The following is a 13,310-nucleotide window of genomic DNA, read 5'->3' on the forward strand; positions in this document are numbered from 1 at the left end:
ATATTTTGTTTTGATTGTGGTTAGTGCTCAGAATCCTGTCTCACATAGGTAAGTGGATGAAACAAGAAATCAGGGCTTCAAGACCACAGTGTTGTGATGGACCGGGCCATGTCTGGGCACAGCTGAGGGCGTCCGCTCAGGGCGAATTGCTCAAATCCGGGGCTACTTACAGCCCCCGACTGGCGACCTCCCCACACAGGCCACAAACCAGTCCCACAGAGTGCTTCAGCTGCCTGCCTGAAGCCTCCCGAGTAAAACCCCTCCGACACCCCAGCAATATTCGTGCCCCAGATGGCCCCGGGCCTCATACACAGGTGGGGGGTCCTAGCACCCAATCCCACCTACCCCGAACAAGTTCTGTCCGGTTCCAAGAAACCAGCCACAGATCCCTGGTCAATTTACCCTCTGGACCTTGCCCACAAATCACGCTAGGCCAATCCTTTAGAATCTATATCTAAAGGTTTATTATTACAGGAAAGAAAAGCATGAGAGTAAGGTTATTAAAGTACAGTACGTTACATGCACCGAATCTCCCAGTTCTCGATGCAGGCTCTAGCAGAGATGTAACAGCTGCTGGTTTAAAAGTTCTTATTGCACATCCTACGATCAGGATGGGTTCACAGGTCTTCCGGGCTCTTCAATCCCTGCACTGCTGCCTCTGGGATGAAGTGCTGAGCTGAGAACAAAATGGCATCGACCACATGGCCTCTTTATACTCCTTCCTGGCCTCTTCTAGTATGTGGCAGGTCACCTGGTCCTCAGCCTCTCTGTGTTCCCTGCTGGCTGCTCTCAGGACAGCCCCCATTCTTTGGGTGTGTCTTTGGCCCATTGAGAACCATTGTTCCACAGGTAATTAGCATGTCCACAGGCTCCACAGGCTCGGCCCTGCCCAATGCTTAACCACATGCAGGGAAATCTTCAGTTTCCACACAGATTACAGATCTACACACACAGACATTATATACTCACATAAACAGTGTACACACGATCAGAAAACAACAAGCTCCCATTCAATACCCCACATGGCTCCCTTTCATACAGATTTCTGGGGCCAACACCCCCACCTAGGGGTGCAGCAGCGATCTGGCTGCTTCCCTCCAATTCGGTAATGTGACAAGTGTGTTAACTCCCAAGACTCAGAGCCCACTCATAACCAAAATCTGCGATTGGCATTAGTAAAACTCTGTGCTGCAGTTCCTTACCCCTTGATTGGTCAGTAAGTCTTTCCTCCTCTTTTCAAGGCAGCATATCTATGGGGGTTGGCTTAAAGTGAATTGGTTCCTGATGCATTGACTATATGTTTGTTTGCCCGCTTCAGGAAAGTACTCATGGAACTTCTCCTGTAGACCCAGTAAGCACAGAACAATTTTAGCCTGTCATTGCACTGTTGCACAACCTTCTCCAGTGCTAAAAACATGGATTCAGATCCCTGCTGCACCTACAAAGACAACAATTCAGGTTTGTTAATGGATGCTGCTATCTGATCATTAGCAATTAAAGCATATGTATTTCATCCCTGACGTAACACATTCAGAAAATTCAATCTCTCCAATATGTCAACTCCATATGACAACAAGAATATCCAGTGAGTGCCACTGAAATGCCAGTAATGACACCCAACTTGTGCAGAAAGAAACATACAAACTTATTTGCATAACTCACATAGTTTTGTCAGCATGTTACACATGGACAGCCAACACATTTCTGCATGTAGCAACTGTGTGAGGCTTGCCCCATCTTGATCCACAAAATAGCCAAAATCATTGAATTAACTGGGCTTGATGTAATAAAGTTTACAATTCTCACAGCAAATGTAAGAACGTTGTTCAACTCCTCTGGCATCTGCTTAGAATCCAGTGCCTACCTCTAGATCATACAATGATTCCAGGATGCTACAGGGGACAAGTATTTTACCCTTGACTTGAGTATGCTATACTGTCCTACAATAGACCATGCTCCATCGCTGAAAATTCAAAACAAGGTATTTGTCTTGGACAAAATTAATAGTTACAAAGCTCTTCAACAGTTGCTTGTGTTGGGAGTGGACAGTGAAGCAGAAATTCCTCTTTTAATTCTGTTGCTATAGTAGCACAATGAATATACACGTCTAGACTGGCATGATTTTCCAGAAATGCTTATAACGGAAAAGTTTTCCGTTAAAAGCATTTGCGGAAAAGAGCGTCTAGATTGGCACGGACGCTTTTCCGCAAAAGCACTTTTTGCGGAAAAGCATCCGTGCCAATCTAGATGCGTTTTTGCACAAAAAAGCCCCGATCGCCATTTTAGCCATCGGGGCTTTTTTGTGCAAAACAGTACTATGCTGTCTACGCTGGCCCTTTTGCGCAAAAGTCTTTCGGAAAAAGACTTTTGCCCGAATGGGAGCAGCATAGTATTTCTGGAAAAGCACTGATGATTTTACAGGAGGTCGTCAGTGCTTTTCCGGAAATTCAAGAGGCCAGTGTAGACAGCTGGCAAATTTTTCCGCAAAAGCAAATGATTTTGCGGAAAAACTTGCCAGGCTAGACACAGCTGAGGGCTTTTGCCCGAACAGGAGCAGCATAGCATTTCCGTAAGAAGCACTGATTTCTTACAGTAGGAAGTCAGTGTTCTTGCGGAAATTCAAGCGGCCAGTATAGACAGCTGGCAAGTTTTTCCGCAAAAGCAGCTGATTTTGCGGAAAAACTTGCCAGTCTAGACACAGCCCTGTAGCAGTGCATCATTTGATGTATCAGTAGATCACCTATCTGAATTGACTAACATGGGCTTTGACGTATACTTTCTAGAAGGTGCTCTTTTACATCTCTGTAATATAGTGTGAAGTTGAGTCATTAGAAAATGAGATCATGTCTAGCAATGATGCTGCTTTTACTCTAATCATCACTGTGCACATATGCTGCAAATGAGAATTAAACTTTACAAAGCTGTTAAAACTTTGTTAAAGATGACAAAACATAAAATATTCCTCTTTTCTGACTGACCTTGCTGCTATCAATTTTTATGCTCAGTAGAGTGTTGAAAACCCCTTTAAATTGAGAAATTGTTGTAGGCAAATACCAAAAGGTTTGGATGAACATGTAGGATTTATCCATTTTGTATGAGCTTTTCAAGGGCCTTGGGATGGGGAGAAAGCAAAGAGACCCCTCACCTTGTGTTTTCTCATACTATCATTGTGGTGAGTTGATTTCTTCTTTAGCAACAAGAGTTATTATCGAGTACTGATTGTCTGACAGTTGTTTTTGAAACACCTGTCCCCCATTCAATGGCAGTGGTCTTTGGGAGGGGGGGTAGAATCTGTTCTCTGGTGCTTTCTAATACACCACTTTTCAGGGATGAAATCTCTAAACCCTTTTGACAAGGTATGTGCCACTGCAGTCTCTAAACATCTGTAGGCCATCCTGTTCCCTAGCCCAGTATGAGGTGATTTGGGAGACAAGGCTTTAGGCTCCTTTGTGTGCTCTGGGTTGTGTGTCAGTGTATGTGAGCATCTCAAGCCAAACCCACTCAGACAAACCACCAGGAACAGGTTTTATTCTATGAAGAACATAGAAAAGGATTACAGTTCAGCAGCCTCCTCTCTGCTTGCAGCCTATGTGCATATCCTGGAAGGAACCAAGAAGTTCTCGTAACATGCCACATTTTGTAGTTCACAACATGTAGATTACGTTTAGACTGCAGGCTTCTTTTGGAAGAAGCCTTTTTCAGAAGAGATCTTCCGAAAAACTTCTTCTGAAAGAGAGCGTCCACACACAAAAGTGCATGGAAAAAGCAATCTGCTTTTTCAAAAGAGTGTCCAGACTGATTGGATGTTCTCTCTCATAAAAGGCCACCGAGAACCTTTTCAGCCAGGGCTTTAGGTCACCAGTTGCTTACACGTACTGGTGCTGGAGCCTTGTAGAGACATGCGCTTAAAGGGACCCTCCCTTGATAGCCGTTTCTCTGTTTCTGCTGCGTGCTTGCCTACCTCTTCGAGGGACAGAAAAGCTCTTAGAGTGCCTGCTGTGGTTGCCCAGCTTTTATGGACACCTCAGCTTTTTCCTGCAGCTTTTGCAGCACTTCGTGCCAGCTGCCTTTCTGCTCCTGACCGAGCTCAACCCCAAGCTCATTCTGGGGACCCTCTCCCTGGGTGCAGGAGCTACACTCTTGCAACCACACCCCACAGTGAAGAGGCATTTTTGGAGGCTCAACACCAATCCAGACTGGGGGGACCAGCTGTTCATGGAGCGGTGGGACGACCAGCAGTGGGTACAAAATTACCTCATGCGAAAGGCCACCTTTTTGAAGCTATGTGTCTGGCTCGCCCCCCACCCTCTGGAGACATGACACCCACCTGCAGGCCGCCATCCCCCTCAAGAAGCTCAATAGCCCTTGGGAAGCTCGCCACCCATGACAGCTACTAGGCAGTAAGCAATCAGTTTGGCATGGAGAAGTCCACCATCAGGGCCCTCCTTATGGAGGTAAGGCACTCTGGGACTGCAGTCCCTGCATGGGGGGGAGTCCTGGAAAAGGGGGACACTCGGGAAAGGGGGTTGGGTGAATGTGAGGGATGGAATGGGATGGAGATCCCCTGTCCTTGGGGGATTGTGCCGTCTGGCCCTCACTGCCCTGCTGCTGAGGAGACAGCCTCATAGGGGGTGGCTCCTGGGGTGTTTGGGGGAGGGGAGGGAGGTGAGGGGGATGGGCACCTCCTGAGGGCTCAGGCACTTCCTCTCTCTTTCTCTGTTTTGTGGGTTTGTTTGTCTCCTTCTGCAGGTGGTTAAGGCCATCATCTTCATCCAGCTGCAGAGGGTCATCCGCCTGTGAGACCTGTATCCGATCATGGCCAGATTTGCTGCCCTGGGTTCCAAAACTGTGCTGGAGCCATTGATAGGACCCATATCCCAATCCGTGCACTGGAGCATCAAGCGGTCCAGTATATTAATAGAAAGAACTACTTTTCTATGGTGCTGCAGGCCCTGGTCGACCATACTTCACGGACATTTTTGTCAGGTGGTCGGGCATGGCACACAATGCCCATGTGTTTCATAATTCTAGCCTGTGCTGGAAGCTGGAGGCAGGCACATTCTTCCCCTGCTGTGAACTAGCAGCTGGGTACATGCAGATTCCACTGTGCATTTTGGGGGATGCAGCCTACCCCCTCATGCTGTGGCTTATGAAACCCAGTATTGGCCACTTGGACCCCAGCAGGGACCAATTTAATGCCTGCCTGACCTGGGCCCGGATTCAGGTGCCTGCTGACCCACTTCAATGTGGGGGAGCACAACATCCCTGAGATGGTTGCAGCATGTGTCCGCCACAATGTTGTGGAGAGGAAGGGGGAGGCCTTCCTTCCAGAGTGGGGGGGCACATGCTGGCCATGAGGGGCGATCATTCGAGCAGACAAGAACAGCTGCCATCTGTCAGGCCCATCCGGCCGGGGTGCACATCTGGGAGGCCCTGAGGGAGAGGTTGTCTCAAGGACCCCAGTAACTCTCCCCAGGGCTTCCCCAACTGGGGCCTCTGGCTTGCTGCCTTATCCCTTCCCCACCACAACCCCTCCCTTCATGCCTTCCGTGAAGAGCCTTCCCCACCCTGTGTGTGTGACAAAGGAAGACCACTCACCTGCAGATCCCTCCCCGGCATCGGACGAGGCCTGGGAGCTGTCCTGGGTGATTGTCTCTGTCGCCTCCTCCTCCCCTCCTCTTCCTTCTGCTTCACCTCTGGCTGGCTCTGGTCCTACTGCTCCTCCTCCGCCATGACCTCCTGCCAGGTGATGATGGGGATCTTGAGGCCGGAGTCCACAATGATGTGTGGGGAAGATGTTTCCCCACTCCCCCAGGATTTGGTGCAGCTCCTGGTAATAAGGGCAGTTATGGGGGGCTGCCCCTGAGTGTGAGCTACACTCTCTGGCCCGAACGTATCCCTGATGGAGCTCTTTCTTCTTACTCCAGACCTGTTCTAAAGTCCAGGGTGGATGTCCGCGCTCTGCCAGGGACTTGGCGATGTACCCAAAAATGTTGGCATTACACCACTTAGACTATGTCTACACTCGCGGCTTCTTGTGCGAGTAATATGTAAATGAGGCTAAGCGTGGAATATCGCCAAGCCTCATTTGCATACCTAATGAGCCACCATTTTTTTCAGAAGAGGCTCTTACGCAAGAAGGAGCATCTACACTGCCCCTTCTTGTGCAAGAAAAACCCTCTTGAGCAATGCCATTACACCTATTACTTTTCAGGAAGAACGGCATTGTACAAGAGGGTTTTTCTTGCGCAAGAAGGGGTAGTGTAGATGCTCCTTCTTGAGCAAAAGCCTCTTCTGAAAAAATGGTGGCTCATTAGGTATGCAAATGAGGCTTGGCAATATTCCACGCTTAGCCTCATTTTACATATTACTCGCGCAAGAAGCCGCAAGTATAGACATAGCCTTAGAGTGGAGATCCTGGAGTCCCCTTGTCCCCCAGCTCGAGGAGGGACAGGATCTCCACTCCGGACCAGGAGGGTGCACACCTTTTGGTCCCTCTGGGTGGGCCCTGGAACCTCTGGGGCTGCTCCCTGTGAGGGCCAGGGGAATTACAGGAAGCTTGAGGCTCTGCTATGGATGGCAGTGCTTCAAGGTGCTGCTGTCAGGCTGGCTCCCTGCCACAAGGCCTGTCCGGGGTACCTGCAGCTTTAAGAGGGACCAGGAGACAGGAACTATAGAGTCCTGATTACTTTGTATGGAGTGTCCAACAGTGCACCTGTGTTATCTCCTGGAGGCCTCTTCTTTAGAAAAAAAAAACCCTCCTCCCTGTCCCCACACATCTTTTTCCAAAAGAGCTCATTCGGAAAAAGGCTTCTTCCTTGTAGAAAAAGGATTACCAATGCCAGAAAAACCTCTCTGTTCTTTCGATTTACTTTTGGAAGAATGCGATTAAAGTGTGGACATAACACACATTTTGTCAGAAAAACAGCCGTTTTTCCGACAAAACTCTGTAATGTAGACATCTCCATAGCTCCAAGGGCTGTTCCTAAAGCACACTGGACCTTGAGCTATACCCATGGGCTACATCTAGATTGCATCCCTTTTTCGTAAAAGGGATGCAAATTAGACGTATCACAATTGCTAATGAAGCGGGGATTTAAATCTCCCCCGCTTCATTAGCATAAAAATGGCTGTTGCTTTTTTTCGGCTCGGAGCTTTGCCGGAAAAAAGCGCCAGTCTAGACGCAGATCTTTTGGAAAATAAAGCCTTTTCTGAAAGATCCCTTATTCCTCTTGAAATAAGGGATAAAGGATCTTTTGGAAAAGGCTTTATTTTCTGAAAGATCCGTGTCTAGACTGGCGCTTTTTTCCAGCAAAGCTCCGAGCCGGAAAAAAGTGGCAGCCATTTTTATGCTAATGAAGCGGAGGAGATTTAAATCCCCGCTTCATTAGCAATTGCGATACGTCTAATTTGCATCCCTTTTACAAAAAAGGGATGCAATCTATTCGTAGCCCTGTAGTTTCCATAGCTGCTTGGGGTAATGTGAAAAGATGGGAAAGGCCAGTCAAGGGGGAATGAAAGCACAAATAATGCATAGTTCTCACATATGCACATGAGCAGGGGCACCACATCTCTCACTCACAATGCAGATGTAGCCTGAGAGAAAAAGGTGCATTCGTTTTCCTCCTGACTGCCTAAAAAGAATGCTTATGGGAATTATTGCTGATCATTTTGTTAACGATAAAACAAACCATTAAGAAAGGACCTCAAAAGGTTAATGTCTGAAGATTTAGTTTCCTTTTCTTAGAGTATGTCTAGACTATGGCTCCGTCGATGGAGCCATATAAAATAGTTTACTCGGCATAGTCAAAGAAGCGGGAATTTAAATAAACCCTGCTTCATTAAAATAAAAATGGCCAGCATGCTGTGCAGACAATCAGCTGATCTGGCACAGCGCAGCAGTCTAGACGTGGTGCAGCTGACAAGGTAAGCCTTTGTCAACTGCTCCGGTAAACCTCGTTTCACAAGGCATAGTGCGGCGGCCATTTTTATTTAAATGAAGTGGGGATTTAAATAATATGGCTATGCCGAGTAAACTATTTTACATGTCTCCATTGATGGAGCCATGTAGTCTAGACGTACCCTTAGGCTACATCTACACTGGCCTCTTCTTCGGAAGGGGCATGCTAATTTTGAAAGTCAGAATAGGGAAATCCGCGGGGGATTTAAATATGCCCCGTGGGATTTAAATAAACATGTCCGCCGGAAAAAAAGTGGCGGACATGTTTATTTAAATCCCGCGGGGGATATTTAAATCCCCCGCGGATTTCCCTATTCTGACTTTCAAAATTAGCATGCCCCTTCCGAAGAAGGGGCCAGTGTAGACGTAGCCTTAGTGATTCCCACTATTTACTTCCCTTACCTTATTGGTACAACCTAATGGCAATAATTCTAGGTCTACTATTGACCCTCTAAAATTCCTTGTATGAGGTGAGGCTTTCCACAAGCACCATGCAGTATGTAAGATTATTAACACCAGTATCATTAACACCGGTATCACATCTAGAGCATACTATTAAATATAATAAGAGCATTAATTAATAAAGCTTTGGTGCCCTTTTAAGGGGCTAACTCAATGTAGTAAAGTAGGATTTTGCTTTCTGCTAAGTTTGCCCTCATGTAAGAGACAGATAGAGCTTGTGGATATTGCTTTCTTTACGTTCCTTATGTACACTCCTTTTGGTGGTTAGCAAAAAATTGAAGTCTAATTTCAGCTAGGAGGAGAAATTGATATTGGAGTCAGTCAGATATTTCTTTGATACAATCCTCTTTATTTACAAGCCATGTACAATGTCCCATTTCCCTGAACACAGCATGAATCAAGAGTCAGAAGCCATTTCTTTCCTCACAGTTCTAAGACATTTTCTAGTCAGCATTTAGCTTAAAAGCTCTCTGTGTCCAGGGTTCCAGGGGAACCACACTGAGGTTGCTTAATTAAGGCAAACGGCAAAAAATGGGGTACTCACCAAAGCAAGTGGTCATTCCAGTCCTTAGATCCATGATGTTAGCTTCAAAACAGCTTGTATAATACCTTACTTACCCAGAAGCCAAAACACAGTTCCCTTAAAGCAACTTTTTTTTTTGCCTCCACCCAGACATCCAGGTCAAATGAGGATTACTGAAAATCTTATTCATCGTATAAGAACGTTCTACCCATCCCATGGCCAAACGAATGAATATTTTAGATCTTACCCAAATGCACACTTACCTCCTATTCTTATTAATTAAACTAAAATTAATTTCAAAATAAAAGAGACAAAGTATCAATTAAAAGATCAGCATACACACAGACATGAGACCACACTCATAGCAGAGATGGTGAGCTTTGTACTTTCAGAATTAATCCAAAGGTTGTAGTCCAACATGATTCAGGGTGATCCAGAAGGGACCAAAGATCTCTCAGTCTTATGACTCAAGCTTCCCCTGTAGATCTGCTATGAAAGGATCAATTCCCAAGAATCTTCTATACAAATTAGGTTTTTTTGAGGTTTACCGGATCTTTCAAAAAAGCGCCCCGTTTTCAAAAGAACCTCATCCAGTCTGTGGTTTTATTTTCGAAAGAGCGCCATTACGTGATTATGAAAATGAAGCGTGGGATATTTAAATCCTTCGGTAATCCAACATTTTGTTTTATCTGATCCTGCGGTGCTGGCAGGAGCGGCATCAGCGGCTCCAGGGCGCAGGCCAGGAGAATGGCCCCACTTGCTGTCCCGTCACTCTCCTGGAGCCGCTGATGCTGCTCCTGCCAGTGCCGCTTTGTCCCTTCCCTGAAGCACCCGGGGATGAAGTGGCGCCGGCAGGAGCGGCATCAGCGGCTCCAGAAGAGTGACGGGGCAGTGAGTGGGACCATTCTCTTGGCCCGCGCCTGGGAGCTGCAGGGAGAGAAGGGGACAGAGCCAGGCAGGGATGGGGACCAAGTGGTGCCGGCTACAGTAGAGTCCCTATCATCTGACATTTTTGGTAATCTGACCACCTGTTGGTCCCATTTAGGTCAGATAATCAGGACTCTACTGTGCTTCATTTACATCCCTCTGCCGATAGAAGGATGTAGTCTAGACATAGCCTGTCTAATAATACAGGTTTAAATTTCAAAGTTCTAACATACGTAACATGGAGTGGCTGTAATTACCATTTATAAACTTTTCTAACATCTCTCTAAAGGTAGACTCTCTGGCTGTGTCTAGACTGGCAAGTTTTTCCGGAAAATCATCTGCTTTTCCGGAAAAACTTGCCAGCTGTCTACACTGGCCGCTTGAATTTCCGCAAAAGCACTGACGATCTCATGTAAAATCATCAGTGCTTTTCTGGAAAAACTATGCTGCTCCCATTCGGGCAAGTCTTTTTCCGAAAGACTTTTGCGCAAAAGGGCCAGTGTAGACAGCATAGTACTGTTTTCCGCAAAAAAGCCCCGATCGTGAAAAAGGCGATCGGGGCTTTTTTGCAGAAAACCATGTCTAGATTGGCCATGGACGCTTTTCCGCAAAAAGTGCTTTTGCAGAAAAGCATCCTGCCAATCTAGACGCGCTTTTCCGAAAATGAGTTTAACAGAAAACTTTTCCGTTAAAAGCATTTTCGGAAATTCATGCCAGTCTAGACATAGCCTCTATGTCTAGACTACAATGATCTATCTTTTTCTGATAGTTTTTTTGGAAAAGGCTTTTCCAAAATTTGGCCCATCTATGGAAGGAGGAAGACAGGGCTTCCGAAACAGCGCATCTGCTCTTCTGAAAAAAAAAAAAAAAACCCACCACCACCAACGGAAGAGCAGATGCTTTCCCTGGAAAACCCTGTAGTGTAGACATAGCCCCTGGGTCATTTAGGCTGCATTGCAAGCTGCCTACTCATTTCTAGCCATGAGTTACACTCTCTAGGCTTTTCTTAGGGCTATATTTCCAATGCTTGCTCTGGCTGCATCCTTGGCTTTCTCTCTTCTGATTGTCTCTTAGTTTCTCTGATGTTTCTCCTTTCTTTTTAGGTGACAGACACGTACAACTTCATGAAACAATACCCAGAGAAAAACTTCTGCTCTTATGTACCTGTATTTTAGGTGGAGACTGCTGCTATTCCCAGGGTATGTCTACGCAACAAAGTTAATTCGAAATAACAGGCGTTATTTCAAATTAACTTTAATAGCATCTATACATGCAAACCGCTATTTCAAAATTAATTCAAAATAGCAGAATGCTTATTTTGAATATGGTAAACCTCATTCTGTGATGAATAATGCCAAATTCGAAATAGTTATTTTGAATTAAGGGCTGTATAGACACTTAATTCAAAATAGGGGGCCTCCAGCCCTTCCCAGGGAGCCCTGATGGCTGCTCTGGGCACAATCCAGAAAACTCCTCTCCTCTCCCCCAGTCCAAGGGCCCTTAAAGGGGTAAAGTCTGGTTACTGGGCACATGCGAGCCAGAGGCCTGCCTGCAGAGAGCCAGCACTGCCAGCCCCGCACCCAGTGGCCCCATCATGAGCTGGGCAGCCAGTGCCAGTCCAGTGTCCCGCTCCCAGTCTCCCAGCTCCCAGGGGTCAGCCAGGCGCGCGCCTGCCTGGACTGGTGTGGCGATCATGGACCTCATTGAAGTTTTTTAGGGAGGCCCCCAATGTCCATGATCTCCACACCAGACAGAAGAACACAGCTGTCTATGGCTGCATAGCGGCCACAATGGCCAGAAAGGGCCACAGGTGCACCCAGTAGAAGGTGCACCTCAAAATAAAGGAGCTGCAGCAAGCATACGCCAGGGCCACCAGTGGTGACGCTGCAACAGGGGCTGATACCTGCCCCTACTGCCCCATCCTCAACTGCATCCTGGGGGGTGGGACGGTCCGTGCCACCCCGGGGGGCAGCAAGCCGGGACCAGAGAGCCCTGATCCGAGCACGACAGAGGGGCTAGCATGGTGGGTGCCGCGCCAGTGAGACCCCTGAGCTGTCCCGGCACTGGAGTCAGCAGGGTCGTCAGGGGAGGCCACATCAGGTAAGTGCCATCACTGTCCCTTACCCAGGGGGCAGGGCGGGGAGGAAGACCAGGGACTGTGCACGTGGGCCATGCTTCTCACAGATCACACAGCCACCTATGCACCCTTGGGTAGGTGGCTCCAGCTGCGTGCCACACAGGGGCCATGGCCTGATATCCACACTCAAGTGTGAAGATACCTGACTCGCTCCCGACCCTGGGGGTGGGACCCATCAGGACACCCTCCCTTCACACATCCCCTCTACACAGAGGCATGGGACAGCACCCCCGCACCTTGGCCGCACTATACACGGCACAGCGGCATAGGTGTGGTTTTGGGGCAGCTCCCACTCCTGGGGAGAGCCAGACATCCCAACCATGGCATGGCCTCTGTGCAAGCACATCAGCTCTGACGGTGCAGGGCACGGTCGTCCTCACCTCACAGGGGGTGCTCGGCATCATCCACTGCGTCCCCAGTGACCACTCCTCTTCTTTCTCCACAGCCGCACCAGCTGCACGTACAGGGTACACCACCCCGCCCAGGACAGCCACCCACACCCAAGGGCTCCTCCGGACCACCAGCACGGGGGAGGGGCACCGGGACTAGCACCTGGGGGCCCTGCGAGCCCTGCACTGCACCATCCAGGGCTGGGTGCAGGAGGACCTTCTGCTTTTCCAGGAGCAGCTTGCCCAGGGCTGTGCTATGGGCTCACACCTGCAGGCCCTGGTGCAGAGCGTGCTGCCCTGTGCCACCCCAGCACCTGCTGCCCCCCCCGATACTGTTCCTCCTCCCACTCCTGCCCCCTCTCCCACCTCTCCTTCCTCAACCTCCACATCCTTCTCCTCATCACCCCGGGGATGCCGAGGTCCTCGTCCCCATGCTGCTGGGAGGCAGTTGGCCCAGCAAGACCCCCACCCCTGAGTGCTGAGCTTCCCCTCCCCCTTCTTCCCCTCAATTCCCCCTTCCAGCTCCCTCCTCCAAGTTTGCCCCTCCCATCTCCCACCACCCATCCCCGATCTCCCCAGAGGTTCATCCCCCCCAGTTTTGTACAATAAACCCACTTCATATTTTTGAACATACTTGTCTTTTATTTGACATCAGGAAGGGGGGCTAGGGAGGTGTCACTGGGAGGATGTGAGGGAGGAATGGGGCACGGGCTGGCTACGGTGCCCGTGCCAGGTGCAAGCCTGCCAGCACCCAGCCAGCAGACCCTGCACCTGGCACGGCTTGAGCCAGCCACCCACTGCCACCCAGCCCTCCCCCTCTTCCAGGGACCAGGCTGGCGGCTCCCAGGAGCCTGCCCAGGTCCACAAGAGGCGAGCACCCGCCTTGTCTAGTGCGGAGATCGTGGACCTCAT

At 48.8% G+C, this 13,310-nt stretch overlaps 1 long non-coding RNA gene across 1 annotated transcript in view; it reads left to right on the forward strand.

The window, feature by feature from the left end:
- The window catches only part of LOC142830032 (uncharacterized), a 146,039-nt gene extending 132,999 nt beyond the window's left edge, over positions 1 to 13,040 (forward strand). Inside the window, exons 5-6 of the long non-coding RNA XR_012905047.1 lie at positions 10,976 to 11,071; positions 12,455 to 13,040. This is a non-coding gene — a long non-coding RNA (uncharacterized LOC142830032). The remainder of the gene's footprint in view (positions 1 to 10,975; positions 11,072 to 12,454) is intronic.
- The last annotated feature ends 270 nt before the right edge of the window (positions 13,041 to 13,310 follow it).

Source organism: Pelodiscus sinensis, chromosome 6 (genome assembly GCF_049634645.1).
Source record: "Pelodiscus sinensis isolate JC-2024 chromosome 6, ASM4963464v1, whole genome shotgun sequence".
Lineage (NCBI taxonomy): Eukaryota > Metazoa > Chordata > Testudines > Trionychidae > Pelodiscus > Pelodiscus sinensis.